Genomic DNA, 15402 nt, shown 5'->3' with positions numbered 1-15402 from the left:
CTATCGCATACCAAATCCACAAACGGCGCTGACTTATTTCTCAAAGATCGAGCATTGAGAACTCAAAGCAACAATTGTTGCGTATCGTTCTTGATATTTTCCAATACTTGTTGATGCTTGGCCGCGATAATGTTGACCAAGTTACGCTGACACGGCGGTGCACGATTGCCAGCAGCATAAGCAAAGTTGCCGTTTGTCGAGTGTCGATTTCCGATTACAGTTTGAATAACAGAGGGGCCAGGATTTAAACTTACATCACCAGATTTGATCAGTCGAATCAGCTGAAAACTGGAAGTTGAATTGTGATGATAGTTCACTCTGGCGCCGAGGTAACTCATTCCACGAAGTCGACAACTAAGATGGCGGCCTAATCTCCCAGTGAAGTTTACATGTACATTGCTTGTTATCACTTCCAACGAAGACACTGAGCTGCCAAAACGAATCGGTGTACAAGAGAAATAATATAGGCTATTTCCAGATAAATATTTCTCAGGGTAAAGACCAAATAAAAACAATAAAAATGATAAAACTACGGAGCCAAGAAGAACATGTCCGAGTGCCATGCTGATCTATTTACTTTCTATTACGAAATTCATGGAGCAAACACAGAATCATGTGAACAAGGTTTTCGAAGGCGCAACTCTTACTTTCATTTAACAAGGAAGATGACTCATTTTTAGCGTAATGTTCTGTTTTGGTTTGAAAATGACTGTTTCAATCGAGAACTGGAATTCCAACTAAGAGAAGAAGGAAAGATGTAGATTTGTAGTAAACAATGTTATCAATATCAACTAAACCTTATAAATAGGTAATTGGTGAATTTAGCTTCAATAAACCGTTTTGCATTATTTTACATTATCTATATGGCGTGTTGGGTGTGAATATACAATTTATTCGGGGCTTGACAATTTATACACAATATACAATTGATTATAGGCTTGAATTTGGCAATATACACTTTATACAATTTATACACAATATACAATTGATTATAGGCTTGAATTTGGCAATATACACTATATAAAATTTATACATAATATACAATCAACATACCATAACATAACATCAACTTAATTTCAACACGATGAGTGTTTAAAGCTTCGCGCTTATGGGGTCGTGCATTTAAACTAGTCCTAAAACTAATATCTATTACTAACTTACATACAAAATAAAAGTAAGATTACTAATAGTTAATAATTATAAAAATTTGTACAATATATGTCATATAATCTGCGTAAAATATCATTACAAATAAAAAGTCTTGATCACAAAAATTAACTGTTGAGGCAGATGTTACCTTAAATGAAAATCTTTAAATTCAACGATCTTACTTAATCTTGAATCTATGCTCTTTCGTGTAGCATGAACAATGTCTGCATTCCTAGACGTAATTGTATTCCAAAGAACAGCCCCTCTATAAGTTACTGAACGTTCTAAATAGCGAGATTGAAATCTTGGTATAACAATATTATCTGACCCCCTTAATGAATACTTCGCACCACTCGACCTCTTAACAATAATATTTTGAGACAGTTGTTCATGTATACAAATATGTATAAACTGTATAAATATACTTATAAGTATAGCGATATCGATATACAGAATAGACACGTATACAAAAATGTATAAACTGTGTATATAGTGTATATTGCCAAAGTCAAGCCTAGAGTCAACTGTATATTTTATATATAGTGTATATTGCAAAAGTCAAGCTTAGATGGAATGTATATTGTGTATATAGTGTATAGTGTTGTATATTTATACACTTTAGACACATGTCTATTGTATAAGGCGTATATTCTGTATAAAGTGTATATAGTGTTTATTAGTGGTATTACACAATATACAGAATATACTTCTGTATATTTTGATGTATAAATTGTATAAATATACACTTAAGTATAGTGATATCAATATACAGAATATACACATGTATACAAAAATGTATAAACTGTATAAATATCATTATTAAAAACTGGATCATTGGATAATGAAATTCAAGACTTTTCATTGGCTTAGCCATTATAGTATATGAGCCAATATACCATAAACTACGATATGGTAAGCGAACGCGTAAGCTTAAAATTAAAGGTAGTACACGGTGCATACAATGATTTGCTACCAGAACAACTGTCCCAAAATATTATTGTTAAGAGGTCGAGTGGTGCGAAGTATTCATTAAGGGGGTCAGATAATATTGTTATACCAAGATTTCAATCTCGCTATTTAGAACGTTCAGTAACTTATAGAGGGGCTGTTCTTTGGAATACAATTACGTCTAGGAATGCAGACATTGTTCATGCTACACGAAAGAGCATAGATTCAAGATTAAGTAAGATCGTTGAATTTAAAGATTTTCATTTTAAGGTAACATCTGCCTCAACAGTTAATTTTTGTGATCAAGACTTTTTATTTGTAATGATATTTTACGCAGATTACATGACATATATTGTACAAATTTTTATAATTATTAACTATTAGTAATCTTACTTTTATTTTGTATGTAAGTTAGTAATAGATATTAGTTTTAGGACTAGTTTAAATACACGACCCCATAAGCGCGAAGCTTTAAACACTCATCGTGTTGAAATTAAGTTGATGTTATGTTATGGTATGTTAATTGTATATTGTGTATAAATTTTATATAGTGTATATTGCCAAATTCAAGCCTATAATCAATTGTATATTGTGTATAAATTGTATAAAGTGTATATTGCCAAATTCAAGCCTATAATCAATTGTATATTGTGTATAAATTGTCAAGCCCCGAATAAATTGTATATTCACACCCAACACGCCATATAGATAATGTAAAATAATGCAAAACGGTTTATTGAAGCTAAATTCACCAATTACCTATTTATAAGGTTTAGTTGATATTGATAACATTGTTTGTTACAAATCTACATCTTTCCTTCTTCTCTTAGTTGGAATTCCAGTTCTCGATTGAAACAGTCATTTTCAAACCAAAACAGAACATTACGCTAAAAATGAGTCATCTTCCATGTTAAATGAAAGAAAGAGTTGAGCCTTCGAAAACCTTGTTCACATGATTCTGTGTTTGCTCCATGAATTTCGCTTAACTTTGGAAGCATTGGCACCAGTACAGACAACCTGGATTCTCCAGAGGCATGCAAACCTCCTCAGTATGTTTGGAAACATAGAAAATATCAACAAGGATTTCACGTTATCTAGGAGAAGTTTCGCACCAGCACTACCGTTCTTACTTTGATTCCTAAGAAATGGAACAAACCTACACGCCCTATCGTAACCTACATACTTCAATCGTTCAAATATTCCACATTCTTTCAAAATGTTCTTAGAATAAAAAGAAAAACTTGTGTCTGGGATTCGCAATTAAGCATTTCTGTCATTCCAACTACAATGCCACATGGTCTTATAAGTGCCAGAATATCCGCAGTAGTTTCAAAGAAGAGTGAAATGTTCTCTTTATTTTTGCATCTGTACACAGTGTCCTCAGGGAGCATTCCATTTTCTCCATTCACCTCAGTAAACTCAGGGGGTACCTCTACGACCTCAGGCACCTCTTGTTTCTGATGCATAACACAAAACTTAGACGGCTTTCGATCTTTACCACCATTAACAGGGGAGTTCGAACAGCACTTGAAAATTTCTGGAGGGTCGCGGCTTATTCGTACTTTTTCTTTTGGATATGCACATTTCGATCGCTTCAGATATTCGTTGCCATGAATAGTTACATATCCTTCAGAACAGCCTGCTACTTTACATTTGTGCAACACCCAGGGGTTTTCAAGGTTGCATATGTCGACCCAAACAATCCGACAAAGTTTTTCTGTGTTGAGGTGTTTTCTTGACTTATCGTAGTCTACTCAACTCCTTATTGACCATCTTCATATTCCTGTGATAAATGTGCACAACAATCTACATAAACCAGGCATCATTGACACGCTCTTCATTCAGCAAAAAATCGTTTTCATTTCTGCCACGCGGGTTGAATTCCTTTAGATCAGAAAGCCTCTTCTTGTTCACCTCTCGATGATTCAAATTGTATACTATGGCTCTTGATTGCAGCGTCGCTCCAATAACACAAATGTTATTGTTCATGTCTCTTAACTGCGAAGTACTGAAAACGCTACTTGATGTTACTTGAAAATATAAGTTCGATTCCTCCTGTATATCAACATAAACCCTCTTTCCATTGTTCAAAATGTTATAAGATGGGTAATATTTGGTCTTACAAGACAAACAATCGCCATGAAACAGTGCGCCGATGTATGAACCTGACATGGTATACACAACCGGACATGGTGGTCTGGAATCAATTCTAATGTTTTTCTTACAGCAACGGGTTGCGTATGGAAGAAGAATGATTGACTTCATTGCATTCTTGCCTTTTGACTGAAGTGTTCTCTTGTGATCTGCTCTCCAATTTTCATTGAAAGAATCTTGTTTGCTAGTCGACAATCATCAGCTCTAAAGTGCGGCCATTCTTGTTCAATGTTTGACCTTTTTACCAAAGATGACTTTTGCGCAGTTATCACTTGAGCATTCATTCACTTGACTTCGTGCAAACTCAGCGATTAATTCCCAACGATTTGGCGTGTATTCTTTAAAGTGTAGTCTTCCCATCAAATACGCACTGAGATTTAGATAATTCGCTTGAAAAAATGACATATTTACAATAAGCAGGTCGTAACTGAAAGATCCACTACTGCGCTAAACGCTACCATTAACCACCATGTGATGATGATCTCTTGGGACACCAAAAGTGTATCTTCTAATATTGAAAAGACCATTCACCTCGTAACGAAAGCATCAACAATTTTATTTCATAGAGAGTAAATACTGTCCTAGAAAAAAACACTAATTGAGGGATGACTCGAATGATACAAAACACATACAAAAACTATTATTGTAGTCCGTCGGACCATCAAAGTTCATTGCGCATTTCTTTGAAAACATACAAAAACAATCCCATAGCATAATTCGTCGTTCTCAAAAGACAATTAAAAACATTTTTTAAACTATTTTGAATGTTTAAGCCCTTAAATCAATCTAATACCGACAATACCTCGTTCTCAAAAGACATTCTCTCGTAACAAAAAAGTAAGCCGAAAAACAAGAACAAAACACACCCTCGGGACTGTGCATGCCTTCAATTAACAATATGATTAAATTTCACACATACCATTGACTCAATTTTATCTAGTAGAAAAAGCACATTAAACAATAGCCCTATTACCTTACACCTATGCTTCTTCGAACACTATAAAAAACGCAAACTCTAAGCAAATTGCGCTTTTTGTTCAGTCATTGAACAGACAACATGTCGAGCTCCAACAATCTTTTACCTACATATTACATTGACAAGAGAGTCAACGCTGCACAGAATATAACATTCGACATTGATTCATGTACCACGATAGGAATCAAATACCTTGTGAACGCCAATGCCAATGCTATAGGCAGTCCGAAAGAATTTATTTTCTTTCCACTCCTATCTGTGTCGGCACACTTCATGGGACCACACACCCGTGTAACTATAAACGACGAATGGAAAGAACCACTAATTCTATGGAGCGTAGTTCTAGCGGATAAAGGCCAGAAGAAATCACCTACGCTTAACAGACTTTTAGCGCCCATTATATTCCTGGAAGATTAACTGATTCACTTCTATACTCTGTATACACTAATAGACACTATATACACTTTATACAGAATATACACTTTATACAATAAACATGTGTCCAAAGTGTCTAAATATACAACGATTTACACTATATACACAATGACTCCATCCTACAGATCGCTTCTATACTCTGTATACACTAATAGACACTATATACACTTTATACAGAATACACACTTTATACAATGGACATGATAAATTTTTTATATAGTGTATACGTATATGCTTGCACAATATACAGAATTTACAGTTAAAGTATACTCTGTTAGGATTAGGGTTAGGGTTTTGGCCCGCGAAAACGAGCGTTCTAGAGAGGGAAGTTTGTCCTTAGGCCGCGTATAGTGGTAATAATGTAGTTTTATAGATAAAACTTGATTCGGTATGGTTGAAATTCAGAAGGACTCTGTGAAGTCATATTAGCAATCGAGGGGCATGTAAGAGAAAGACAGGCGGAGAGACTGACTCTAAGACATCCATTCAGGTGGCTGAGTGATTGATTGTATTTGTTTATCCGGGTGTATCCGTTTATTTAAATCATTAAATCGTTTTGCATACCAAATCATTTTTCTTAGCTCTTTGTACCTGATTACCTTTCAGACACTACAGACTCTACCGAGTAACAGTTCTACGCGTATTTGGTGCGCAGTGCTTTTGTTAACCATTGCAACAGAAACACCTACAATGGTTGAGCACTAGGCCTCATTTTGAAAAAGAGGCCAAAGGTTTTTTTGGAAATGGCCTATTGACATACATCCAGCATCTTCAATGGAGGCTCAAATTACCAACATTTCTCATTACTGTGAATATTTGCAACAACTTTTCCACGTTTTTTCTTTGTTTTCTATAGTTGATGTTATGAAGAGTGGGTAGATAATGACGGGAATAACTGGGTCATACTAAGGAAGTATTGAGTGAGGATATCTATACAAAAATATCAGATGTTTTGTTGAACGATCGGGGTGTTCATATTTGTTAACTTTGACCTTCTACTGGTTTCAGTACCACACTTAGAGGGAAAATCATGGGAAGTACCGTAACAGATAACACTAACTACAGCATGCTCCAAGCCCAAATAGATAGCCAAGTGCTGAGTCAAAAACGATTTGTTCCCATGGAAGAAAGGCGCGACACCAGCTTGCTTCCAGCTGAAATGATGCCAGCCATTTGTAGTGGTAAATAGTAGTCAGGTATAGTTAGTTAAAAAATTGCAATGGACACACGCTCAAATAATAACAGACAGACAGGCAGGCAAACAAACAAACGAAAAATTACTCGGGAACTATTCAATGTAGTTTTTTATGCGCTAAGGATTGAAGATGTCATGGTTATTAATTTCAAAGCTGGCAGGGGGTATATCCTACGTCCATTGGGAAAAAAAAGGTCACCAACTAACAAACAAAAACGTGAACAAACAAGTAAACGAACTAGCCCTTGAGAAACAGTTGAAAATAGCCCTTATGTGAAATGGTTTGCTTTACTTACAGGAAAATATATTACCTCCAATCGAGGCGTACCATTGATGAAAGATCCTTTCACTCTCGCAGTTGTGCCACAATTGCTTTGGGAGCTTAAACTACGTACAAAGGAGCCTCAGCACTTTGGACGGCGGATTTGTTGAGACATTATAACTGTGAATCACGTGTCCTATCACTGGATATTGATCTCTCTAAGCTGGCGCCTTAAGTGCGGAGTTCCCGTCCTGATATTTTGTTTATCGAAGGAGATGTGTTTGAAATCGAAAAACACTTCCACAAGGAACTTCTTGGGGTAGGTTAACTGACACCCCACATTTAATGTTTTCCTGAGGACCCAAGATCTCATCTTAGGTGTGAGTGAGGGCGGGGGGGGGGGGGGGGTATTCATAGTCACTTTTACGATAAGCTTCTGAATACCGGAAAGAATTTGATTCAGTCTAGCATCACACTGAATCAGCAAACCCAAATGTACCACGGCTTTGACCTGGGCCGTTTTATATCTTGCTGCGGGCCTCGAAAAGTTTGGAATCCAAGTTGGTTTTTATCAACTTGTTTAAAGTAACTGCCATTTCATCTTTTGGAGTGTATTTCGTGGAATGAACGATCACAAAATGTTTGTTTTATGGCATTAGTTACTGGTGTCTGTGTTTGTGTGAAGCGGTTATCGTAAAGTTTTAATTTTGTACCAGACCATGGTTTACCCTACTCATCAGTTCTCGTTGCTGCACTTATCCTCAGACAAGTTCAACAAGAAAAATTTGGAAATATGGCAAGAATATCCAAAGTTACAGTGAGAAACATGCCATACTTATTTTAGTTTTGTTCTGTTAATATATTTTTTCGTTATTGTTTCATTCCTTAGAGTTTACCTCACCCATGGTTCCTAAGTGAAGACTCACATGTGAACATGATAGGCGTAATGGAACATTTTCATAAATTCATGCAACCTGGAGATTACATCTGCATCGAAGATACAAACCCGACGGAACCAGAAAAGTCTGGACAGGGACTTATCAAGGAGCTGGGATACAAAACTGAACGACCTCAAAAGATTTCTGATGGACCATCCAGGCAAATACGCGGTCGATCAAAATATACCGATTTTTATGGTTAATAGGTCGCTGAGTGATTTTATCAAATAAAATTAGAAAAATTCAACTTAAGTCCCTTCCTCCCCTTTTAACCTGATATTGATAAGTAAATCCGACTTTGCGTTTGTATTCTTGCAGATACAATGTCACTTTCAACACCAACGGCTTTTTAAAACGGGTCTAGGTCTACGGACAATTTAAATCGAGGATGCAAAGCTGAAGGCAATGTGAATTGTAACCTTGAATAAAATATTAAACTCAGCCCCGAGAAAATACTAACCTTTTTTTCAGTGATCGCTGGGCGTATTTAGAGGGAAATAGTGACTCTCGTTTTCTAGAATTTTTTTTTTCAGCCAAGTTATCGATCCTTTTAAAATTAAAATCAAAATTTGTCTCGTGGTTTTTATCGGGGGTGAAGATAAGCTCACTTGGCAAATGTTGGACCCCTTCCTGTTAAATTGTACATCCGAACCTGCTTCAAAGAACGAACTCCCAATCAGGTGCGTAGCGTCCTCTACGCATATACACACGTGCGTACTTAAAGTGACCAGAAAAACTTGAAAACAATGCTGTGTTTGCGCCAAGTTTTCTCAAAATAAGGGCGAGACGCTTTGTTCTTTGCTTGTATTCACACAACTATTTCAAACAAGAATTAAAGAACGCAGTATTTTTCGCTCAGTTTACTTAGGTTTCTAGATCATATGTACTTGTGCGTACTTGAAAAAATGACCACGCTACGCGCCTGCCAATGAAAGCCTCTTCTACTTCATTTTCATCGTCGTTTTTCTTTATCGTTCCTGCGTCCTCGAATAGCAATAAACCGTAACAGCACAACAATATGAAATTCAGACAGTAGAGCTCGAAGCTGAGATTTGTAAACGTATTGATGTCAGTTGAGCACGGTAAAAAAAGACAAAAACGAACATAAAACATCAGGTACCGATTTTAAAATGCGAAAGAAAAAATCCCAAACTTTTGTAAGAAATATTATTTTTGAGAAGTAGTAGTTACCCTGGAAAGTAAAGTAGAGTTTTTCAATAAATGACAGTACTGTGACTACTTACTATTAGAATTCCAAGCAATCGATAAAACCTCTTAAGTTTGTTAAATAAAGTGGGTACGCCCTAAATGTCATGGAAAATACCGCTGCACATCACGACATCCAACACCAAGGGTTGGAACTATCTTCGGATCCAAACATTCCGTAATATCCGTAGACCTTGAAGAATGTAGATATCCAACCTCGGGCGGGAAGATGAGAGACCCTGGTAACAAGGTTTGTTGGTAGACATCTGTACCGTTGCACTTATGTCCTCTTGTTGTAGATATGTCCTCTGACGTAATGTGATACAATGGCCAATCACATCCTGTGATCTATGGAGCGACACGCGGCTTGGGACTGGTTAAGAGATTCCGTTGCAGTTATGTCTTCAAGCAAAAGTGCTCATTCAAGGGGGTCGGGATAAGTAGAAAATTTGACACGCAACTTCCAACTGATCTCAGGAAAACACGCTGTTCGCAATCTCTCACATTACTTTCCTTGAAGCTCTATCACTCCTTCGTTAACGCCGTGTGATCGCATCGTTCTTCTGATCTAAACGTCCTAAACGTGGAAGAGCCACTGGCTACGTAAATAACAAAGCGACTTTTGACCAAAGGATTCGTTATTGTTCACGCTTTATTTGCAGTCTTGCTTTATTTACAGACGTCATTGTTCGACTTGCGACTTCAGTGACAACGTTTCACCCATATCACAATTGTTTTATTTTCTTGAATAGTTGAAGATCGTAGATTATGGTTCGTCGGCATAAAATTATATATTTTTGACGCTTCGCTGATCTGCCGGAGGTAAGATCGACTGAGAGGTCAAAGTTCTGATAATTTGTCTGCGCCACGAAGTCTTCCTTCAATCACAGAAGTTTGGCCTTCAGTTGATTATTTCGAATATCGTAGGTTTTTGCTGTATGGCAAAAATCTGAAGTAGTAGCTTGTGAAATTTGAAATAGTAGATTGTGATGTGATTTTATTACGGTTCCGCTGATTTTAGCTGTACTTTCTTTAAATCTGTCTCTAAATTTCATTACGGTCCGGTTGCGCTGTTTTAAGCTGCTCTTTTTTTAGTACTGTTTCTAAATTATTGTCGAATTTGTTGTACTTTTGGGTGGATTTGTCATAATTTACCCCATTTACGACAAATTCACATAATGATCAAATCGAAAATCGGGTAAAGATGGCTATGGCAAGTCATTAGGATATATTCCACCTAAAGGACCTTAAGGATGAATTTCACAGAATTTACCCTGTTTTTCTAGAATTCGCTGATCAAATGGAAAAACCAGGTAAAGGGGATGGCATATGGAAACTTAGCGTGTTAGCCACTTACGGATGAATTCGTAGAATTTATCCCGTTTTTCTAGAATTCATAAAAAAAAATGGAAAATCGGGTTAAAGATTGGCTATGGAAACTTGTGATCTAATTAATTCGGAGGATGAACGCTTAGACGTTTTTTGTCCCCGTTTTTTGTCCCCGTTTTTTGTCAAATTCACTGAAAAAAAAATTGGAAATTCGGGATAAAGATAGCATGTGGGCACTTCGGGTATTATTCACCTGTAACATGAAGGCTCAGAATTTACCCCGTTTTTCTCGAATTCGATCGGTGATCAAATGGAAAATCGGGGTAAAGATGGCATATGGGAACTTAGCGTGTTAGCCACTTGCGGATAAATTCGCAGAATTAATCCCGTTTCTCCTAAATTCTTTGAAAAAAGAAATGGAAAATCGGATTGAAGACTGGATATAGCAACTTGGGATCTATTTCATCAGGGAGGATGGACTCTTAGATTTTACCCCGTTTTCCTAGAATTTGTTGAAAAAAAATTGAAAATTGAAAGATATCGTACGGGAACTTCGGGTATTATCCACTTGTGGCATGAATGCCCAGAATTTACCTCTTTTTTCTGAAATTCACTGATCAAATGGAAAGTTGGGGTGACGATGACATATGAAAACCTAGGGTACGAGCCACTTGTGGGCCGAATTCTCAAAATTCATCTCGTTTTTCTAGAACTCATTGAAAGAAAAAATGGAAAATCGGGTTAACGATTGGCTATGGCAACTTGGGATCTATTTAATTCGGAGGATAAACTCTTAGACTTCACCCCTTTTTTTGTCAAATTCACTGAAAAAAAAAACATGGAAATTCGGGGTAAAGATAGCATATGGGAACCTCGGGCATTATTCACTTGTAGCATGAAGGCTCAGAATTCCCCCCGTTTTTCTCGAATTAGCTGATCAAATGGGAAATCGGGGTAAGGATGGCATATGGGAACTTATGGAAAATCGGGTTAGGGATTAGCTATGGCGAATGAACTCTTAGATTTTACCCCATTTTTTGTCAAATTCACTGAAAAAAAAAGATGGAAATTCGGGCATATGGGAACCTCGGGTATTATTCACTTGTAACATGAAGGCTCAGAATTTACCCCATTTTTCTCGAATTCGCTGATCAAATGGGAAATCGGGGTAAAGATCATAATATGGGAACTTAGCGTGTTAGCCACTTGCGGATGAATTCGCAGAATTAATCCCGTTTCTCCAAAATTCATTGAAAAAAATAGAAAATCGGGGTGAAGACAGGATATAGCAACTTGGGATCTATTTCATTTGGAGAATGGATTCTTAGATTTTACCCCGTTTTTCTAGAATTTGTTGAAAAATGGAAAATTGAGGTAAAGATATAATACGGGAACTTTGGGTATTATCCACTTGTAGCATGAATGCTCAGAATTTACCTCGTTTTCCTAAAATTCATTGATCAAATGGAAAATCGGGGTGAAGATGGCATATGGGAACTTAGCCTTCTTGTGGGCCGAATTCTCAAAATTCATGCCGTTTTTCTTGAATTATTGAAAAAAAATGTAAAATCGGGTTAAGGATTGGCTATGGCAACTTGGGATCTATTAATTCGGAGAATGAACTTTTAGTTTTTACCCCGTTTTTTGTCAAATTCACTGAAAAAAGAATGGAAATTCGGGCATATGGGAACCTCGGGTATTATTCACTTGTAACATGAAGGCTCAGAATTTACCCCATTTTTCTCGAATTCGCTGTTCAAATGGGAAATCGGGGTAAAGATCATCATATGGGAGCTTAGCGTGTTACCTACTTGCGGATGAATTCGTAGAAATAATCCCGTTTCTCCAGAATTCATCGAAAAAAGAAAATGGAAAATCGGGTGAAGCCTAGATAAGCAACTAGGGATCTGATTTCATTTGGAGGATGAATTCTTAGATTTTAACTCGTTTTTCTATAATTTGTTGGAAAAAATGGATAATCGGGGTAAAGATATCATATGGAAACTTCGGGTATTATTCACTTGTAGCATGAATGCTCAGAATTTACCTCGTTTTGCTAAAATCCACTGATTAAATGGAAAATCGGGGTGAAGATGGGATATGAGAACCAAAGGTATTAGCCACTTGTGGGCCGAATTCTCAAAATTCATCCCGTTTTTCTGGAGTACATTGGAAAAAAAAAATGGAAAATCGGGTTAAAGATTGGATTTGGCTCTCTAAGATCTATCCCGCTCAAAGGACGAATTCTCAGAATTTATCCCTCTTTTCTAGAATTCACTAAGAACACAAACATTTTTTAAATGTGGAATTTTTTCTATCTTCCATTTAACTAAGACTAGCGAGCCGCACAAAGAAACACTTTTTGTAGTTGTAAGCTTCTCATTTATTTCAGACGCGTTTCGACCCCAGTTAAGACTTCTTTAGGGAATGATTACAATTAAAGAGGAACAGTACATTACGTAGCGCGTTGTGTCTAAGTTTTTAATTTCTATAGAAGTTAATTAATTAATAATAACTGAAAGCGGGCCGGCGTTATAAAAAACTCCTAATTACAATTAAGCTATTTGCGTATTGCTTTATTTTAAGGGGCTAACGATTAGCGCTAATCGTAGAATTCACCGCTGAAAAATGAAATGGAAAATCGGGGTAGAGATGGCATATTGGTACTTGGAGTCTTATCCACTTGTAGCGTGAATCCTCAGAATTTACTCCGTTTTTCCAGAATTTATTGAAAAAAGAAATGGAAAATCGGGTAAAGATTGAATATGGCGAGTCAGTGGGAGCCCCGTTTTTCTACTCATTGAAAAAAATGGAAAATCGGGGTAAAGTATCTACTTTATCTACTTTAGATGTGGCAAGTCAATGGAATATATTCGACTTGGAGGATGAGTTACTAGAATTTTCCCTGTTTTTCTATAATTCTTTGAAAAAATTCCAAAATCAGAGCAAGATGGCATAATGGAACTACGGGTATTATCCGCTTGTAGCACGAATTCTCAGAGTTTACCCCGTTTTTCTAGAATTAATTCATTAACAAAGGAAAATCAGGAAAGATTTGACATGACAACGTAGGTTATATTCCACTTGCGGTATTAATTCTAAGAATTTACCCCTGTTCTCTAGAGTTCACTTAAAAAAAATTGGAACATCGAAGCAAAGATGGCATTTGGGAACTTCGGGTATTATCCCCTTGTAGCATGAATTGTCAGAGTTTGTCCTGTTTTTCTGGAATTGATTCATTAAAAAAAAGAAATTCGAAAATTGGGGTAAAGATTGGCTATGGCAACTTAGGATATACTCCGCTTACGGTATAAATTCTCATAACTTACCGTCCCCTTTTTTTCTTGAGTTCATTGAAATAAAAATAGAAGAGCGGGTTCAAGATTGGATATGGAAACTTAGAATGTATTCTACTTGTGGGGTGAGTTTTCAGAATGAACCCCGTTTTTTCGGAATTTATCAGAAAAACGGAACATCAGGGATGTACCGAGTTATAATTCAATTACTGTGCGTTGGAATATATTCTTTGTATGACATGAATTGTTGTTTTTTTAGAATTCTCTGAAAATAATGAAAAATCGGGTAAAGATTACACACAACAAGTTGGAATATGTTTCATTTGCAGGATGAATTGTCCGATTTTACCCCATTTTTGGCATATCCCACATGTGGGAGTAATTGTCAGATTTTACTTTATTTGTCTCTAATAAACGAAAAAAAAATGGAAAATTAGTGTAAAGATTTGATATGGCAACTAAGGTTATATTCCACTTGCGTGATGAATTGTCAGAACGTATCACGGCTTTCTCGAGACTCGTTGAACAAATGGAAAATCGGGGTAACGACTGGACACGGCAAGTCATGATGTTAACCGATCGAATTGTCACGATTCCCGTTTTTCTACAGTTAATTGAACAAATCGGGGTAAAGATTGGATATGGAAAAGTTATGATATTATCCACTTGTAGGATAAATTGTTGTAATTAACCCCGTGTTTCTAGAGTTGATCGAGAAAGTGGAAAATTGGGGTGAAGATTGGATTTGGCATGTTAGGATATATTCTAATTGCTGGATAAATTGTAAGAATTTATTGCCTTTTTTCGAGAATGTCCACATTCAGTGAAAAATGGAAAAAGGGGTTAACAATGGATATGTCAAGTTTGGATGTATTGCACATGCAGAGTACGAGATGTGAAATTGTTTTGATTTTCGAATGCACTCAAAACATGGAAATAGGGATAAACATATACTGCAGTTGTAAGTTAGATCGCTGGAAGTGCACCCTTAATTCGCGTAAGAAAATTTTGGGTCGGGGGGGTTCACTTAGTTTGAGGAGATTATTTTGCTGGAAAAGAGAATGTAGCCTTCCCCATAAAATATTTATCAGTATGCAAGTTTTGGTGTTATGTTTCACTACTGTGATGTTCTGATTGTTGAAAAGGGTCTGCATATTATTCACACTCCTGGAATTTAAGTCAATTTAGCATTAAAAATGTCTTCAGGCAATGAGAAATTTTCCCAGAAGTCGCTGTATACACAGATGCATGTGCATATATTGACGGCAAACTATTGATTCATCTTTGCTTGACAAGCAAGGTGAACGTCTTTGTAGAGGCTCACGGGTACTATTCACCGCCAGATAAAACATTGTAACAGAATAATTGAAGGGTTCATTGCAAAAGAAGCCCTTCGTGACTTAGGATGAACTACTGTCGTCCCATTCCAACGTGCTGCCTGTTTACTTGTGGGACCGAAGGAGAACTTAACATGACATCAAGAGTCACTTGGTAGGGCTTCACAAAAGAAAAAT

The 15402-nt window shown here is 36.6% G+C and overlaps 2 pseudogenes across 1 annotated transcript; one reads left to right on the top strand and one right to left on the bottom strand.

Annotated features, from left to right (window-relative positions):
• Positions 1–3039: 3039 nt before the first annotated feature.
• On the bottom strand, positions 3040–4653 carry LOC148725148 (uncharacterized; annotated as a pseudogene).
• Positions 4654–5963: 1310 nt separating this feature from the next.
• LOC111319550 (uncharacterized) lies at positions 5964–8260 on the top strand (annotated as a pseudogene). Its single transcript, XR_015990851.1, has 3 exons — positions 5964–6843; positions 7156–7438; positions 8009–8260. The product of XR_015990851.1 is annotated as an uncharacterized LOC111319550 (transcript).
• Positions 8261–15402: the final 7142 nt, after the last annotated feature.

This window comes from Stylophora pistillata, chromosome 8, assembly GCF_964205215.1.
Source record: "Stylophora pistillata chromosome 8, jaStyPist1.2, whole genome shotgun sequence".
Taxonomy (NCBI): Eukaryota; Metazoa; Cnidaria; class Anthozoa; order Scleractinia; family Pocilloporidae; genus Stylophora; species Stylophora pistillata.
The sequence above is the reverse complement of the archived record's forward strand: the minus strand, read 5'-3'. Positions and strand labels throughout refer to the sequence as shown.